Consider the following 5217-nt stretch of genomic DNA (forward strand, 5'->3'; position numbering starts at 1 on the left):
CTCGAGGAGGAATCTGCTGCTACAACCCATCCTTTGATATGAAGGGTTAAGTGATTAAAGATGACCCAGCCTGCCAGCTGCAGGCCCGTCTCTGTGGTCTGATTTCTCAAGATGATACAGCTCACTTCCCAGTGGTGATTGCAAGATTTAAATCTAAGTCAGGAGAGAGAAAAATGCAATTCTTAGTGCAGTGTTAGAGCACAGCCAGAGACAACATAACCGATGAACAGACAGAGTTTTACAGAATTGTTTAACCATTTCACCGGATGGAAAATAAGGAGATGCATTTTCATAGAGCTTCAGAGCTGCAGGACCTTAAGAGGTCCCCTGGTCTAGAACTCTGAGTATCTAAAATGGATGTGCTCTGTTCTAGAAAAGATATGGCTTTTTAAATAAAGATCTCTTCATTCTCTACTGAAAGCATATGACTTTGTCCTATGTTTTCATATCTCTATGCATATATTATCAACAATTTATAATTAATAAGTGTTTACATTCATAAAGTTTTAAAGTAGCATTATGGGAAAATATATTTAAAGTACGATTACATGTATTTTCATTTCTCTCACATTTTTTATGACTATGGGGGGAAAATCTTTTTTTCTACAGGGGCAAAATTTCTAGAGAATGTGTATCTGAAGAGCCAAAAGGGGTTTCAAATATGGAACATTCTTATAAGCTCACCAAGTCTCCCCGTAGACTCCCAGCCCAGGACAAATCTGTAATTCCACTCTGCAACTCCCCATGTGAACCACCTTTAAAACTGATCCCCCTACTTAATGCTTTCTGGATCCAGCCAAGTTCAGCCCTGCCCTCTCCCTTGCCCAAGCCCACTTGGCTGATGGATCACACCCAGTGTCTCAGTCTTTTTGGGCTGCTATAACAAAGTACCTTAAACCAGGTGGCTTAAACAACAAACATTTATTTCTCACAGTTCTGGAGGCTGAGAGTCCGAGATCAAAGTGCCAACAGATTCAGTGTCTGGTGAGGGCCAACTCTCTGCTTCCAGATGGCTGTCTTCTCCCTGCATCCTTGCATTGCAGGAGGGGCAAGGGAGCTTGCGCTCTAGAGCCTGTGAGGCACAACTACTGAGCCTGTGTGCCACAACTACTGAAGTCTGCGCACCTAGAGCCCGTGTTGCACAACAAAAGAAGCCACTGCGGTGAGAAGCCAGTGCACCACAACGAAGAATAGCCCCCCACTCGCCACGAATAGAGAAAGCCCACACACGGCAACAAGGACCAAACACAGCCAAAAATAAATAAATAAAATAATTTTTTTTAAAAAAATGATAGACTAGGGAACCACAGACCTCCTGAATGATGTACCTCAACATCTCCAGGTTCCTTTACAGCCAGGAGAAGCCCCCATGGTGTGACTGTCACACACACACACACACACACACACACACACACACACACACACACACTCAGAGAATGGGTCCTGCTCTGACGAACTGATACAGTTGCATGTTTTAACAATGCATTAAACATAAATCTATCCCGCAATTTTTTTTAAAGAAGCTTTTAAAAAGGGTACAACGCGCTAGTCCAACAATCTATGAAAACGAGAATGGTAAAGCTGGTGATAAATAGAGTTTAAATATGAGTGAGGTGGCACTAACTTCACACAAAAGGCGAGGAAGGTCTGACCCCTCACTCAGAGGCTGTCTTCATCCTCAAAAGTGTATTTCCCCTCACATCACCTCAAATCATTATCCGGCAATCCTGTAGGCCAGGGAGCAGCTGGTTAGAAAACAAAGGTCCAGAGAGAAGAGGTCACAAAGGAGTTGTGCTAGAGGCAAAAGGAGACAGGTCGTGGCTCCTCCCCCATATCTGGAAGGGCACCCCTGGGTCTCCCTGCCTGTCCAAACCTCCATCTCCCCCAGCACTGCCCTCAGGATGAAAGCCATATCCCAAGTTTCCAAAGGCAGGGTCTGAGTCTTAGATGCTTAGATGCTTCCCATCTACCCTCAGAACCTAGCATGGAGGGGGCTATACACTGGGCCCTCTGGGGTGGAGGCTGTGGTCAAGCATATGGAAGAGTCCCTCGAATTCTGCCAAATACAGCTCCAGGGAGGCGGCAGCCCGCAGAAGCTGCCAGGAAGGGGTGGGCGGGGATCTGCTCAGAGGGTTGGACACACCCCTGCTTGGAGTTTAGAATGAAGCATATGCCTGCCCAGTGCCCCTCAAGCTCCAAGGCTGGGATTTCATACTTCATTCTCTGCACTTGAAAATGATTACTTTGAAGGGAAGGAAAAAGTCAACAAAAAACATCAGCTCATTGCTAAGCCACGAGAGCTGACTACGTTCCTGCAGCCTGTCTTGGGCCAACCATCCCAGAGAAGACAGGAGTACAAAGCGCCCACCATTTGGAAGCTAACGGAGCAGTTTGGGAAGTCAACACGTTCACGGACATGAATGAACAGTGAGGTTCCCATCGGAGTTCTCAGCCCTTAAATGCTCTCGGGTCTCCGAGTTCAGATCTCTGAAAAGATGTGAGGGCATAAAAGCCAGAAGGGCTTTCGTGGGAGGTTTGAACCTGGGCCTGAGCCTCAAAGAATGAGCAGGTTGGGATGGGGTGTGTGATGAGGTACAGGGGGCCATCACAGGCACAGGGAAGAGCTACAGCTCAAAGGAGTCCAGTTGGAAATGAAACAACAGACGCTGCCTGGCCAGGGTAAAAGGTTTGAATCGAGAGACAGAAAAGATACTGGAGGGTCAGCAGGTTCCGATCACATGGCCCTTGAATGCCATGAGGAAGAAGCTGACCTGTTCATCCACTTGGCAGGGAAAACAACATCAATGGCTCCCCCTTGGTCCTTCGGCATTTAGCGGAAATGGAAAGGAACACAAGTGAGATGGGAAATCGAAGACTGGGATGGTACCAAGGCCTAGTATTGGACCCAAGGCCCTTGCAAATGGTCCCAGTGCAGATCCAGTCTGTCCTGTAGTCACTAGGGCAGTTCTGGAAGCTGGTAGTGTCCTGATGCTGCACTGCACCTCCCCCAACACGCTGCAAGCTCTTCTCAGATGGCCGTGCTTAGGCAGCTCCAGCCTTAACCATGCAGGATCACGAGTGGTGGCAGCACCAACGAGGAGCCCCTGGCCGGTCACAGAACCTCAGGTAGGTGTGGGGACAGGCTGCTTGGGTTCACTCGGGGACAGTTGTTTAACTGCTGCCCCGTCTCCCTCTGCCAAGGGTAGGAGATGGGGCTGGATGGAGGTGATGTCCTAGGCTGATGGAGCCAGAAACTCTTTGATACTGAATACCTCTCTGCAGAGTATAAGAAGGATAAAAGAAAATTAGAATTAAGACAATGAATATAAATCTGGTAAAATAAGTTATTCATTTTTCATTTTCATTGCATACCAGGCAATATGGTATGTAGCTTGACTGTGAAGACCAGTTGTAGGAGAAAGCAGTAACGATCTGGGAGACATCTGGATGGCCCATGAAGAGTCTCCCCAGTCCACCTGCCCCCATGCCTTCACTCCATTTTTCCATTAGACCTTTACTGATACACGAATGCCCCATTAAAAACTCCACAGGTATTTTTTGGATTAATATTCTTTATTTCAATTTTTATTGAAATATATTTGACATATGTCATTGTGTAAATATAAGGTGTACATGTTGATTCGATACATTTGTATACCATAATATGATGGCCATTGTAGCAGTAGTTAACACCTCTATCATGTCACATAATTATCATTTCTTTTTTTTTTTTTTTTTTTTTAATTTTTGGCTGCGTTAGGTCTTCATTGCCGCTTGCAGACATTTTCTAGTTGTGGCAAGTGCGGGCTGCTCTTTGTTGAGGTGCGCGGGCTTGTCATTGTGATGGCTTCTCTTGCTGCGGAGCATGGGCTCTAGATGCACGGGCTTCAGTAGTTGTGCACAGGCTTCGTTGCTCCGCGGCATGTGGGATCTTCCCAGACCAGGGCTCGAACCCCTGTCCCCTGCACTGGCAGGCGGATTCTTAACCACTGTACCACCAGGAAAGTCCTTAATTATCATTTCTTTTTTGTGGTGGGAATAATTAAGATCTAGTGTCTTAGAAGTTTGATGATTATAACACGATATTGTTGTTTATATTCACTTTACTCTGCATTAGATCTCTAGGATGTATTTATCTACTAGTTCCAAGTTTGTACCCTTAAACAACACTTCTTTTTACTCCCCCAGCCTGTAGCCTCTAGTAACCACCATTTTACTCTCTGTTTTCAGGAACTGGCTTTTTTAGATTCCACATATGAGTGATGTTATATTATATTATACAATGTCCTCAAGGTGCACCCATCTTGTCACAAATGGCAGGATTTCCTTCTTTCTCGTGACTGAATAATATTTCATATATATCACCATATTCATTCATCTGCTGATGGGCACTACGTTGTTTCCATATCTTGGCTATTATGAATAATGCTGCAACGTTACTGGAGCATGGGGGTACAGATAGCTCTTTGATATCCTGTTTTCATTTCCTTTGGGTATACACCCGAAGTGGAATTCCTAGATCATATGGTAGATCTATTTTTATATTTTTGAAGAAACTCCATGTTGTTTTCCATAGTGGCTGCACCAATTTACATTCCCACCAACAGTGTACAAGGGTTCCCTTTCTCTACACCCTCACCAGCACTTTATTTCTCTTGTCTTCTTGATGAGAAACTGCAGTCTGGTTTTACCAAGCTACTTGGGGTTTCCCCAACATTCCCCAACACATCATGCTCCCCGGTCACCAATCCTTCCACTGGCCACAATGCCTCCTTCCCTTGTCTGCCACGTAGACATCTGCTCCTTCCTGACTCAGATGAAACCTAGCCTGGGCTGCTCCCACAGTGCTGCATCCATCCCTCTTTATCACCTGGCTCATTGTTCTGTGATGATCTGTGTAGATGCCTGTGCCTCCTTTCCCCCACAGGAAGTCTCCGAGAACAGAGGTCATGTTTTATTTTGTATTCCTAATGATTGAGTCCTAAATGTAAATGCTAATACCTTTATCTCCTGCTGGTATTTCTCCTGGGCCAGTTTGTGAAAATGGGCAGGATTTGATGCAAGAGAGTATCAGGAACTAGACAGGAAGTCATGCCTTGGGGGAACAGACATGCTTCTTCATCTCATCGGTGAGGTAGGTGACCACATACAGTATAAACTGGCAGGGGCTTAGGAAGGGTAGGATACTGACATGGAGAGACCCTCCCAACCTGACCA

The sequence above is a fragment of the Globicephala melas genome, chromosome 13 (assembly GCF_963455315.2).
Source record: "Globicephala melas chromosome 13, mGloMel1.2, whole genome shotgun sequence".
Lineage (NCBI taxonomy): Eukaryota > Metazoa > Chordata > Mammalia > Artiodactyla > Delphinidae > Globicephala > Globicephala melas.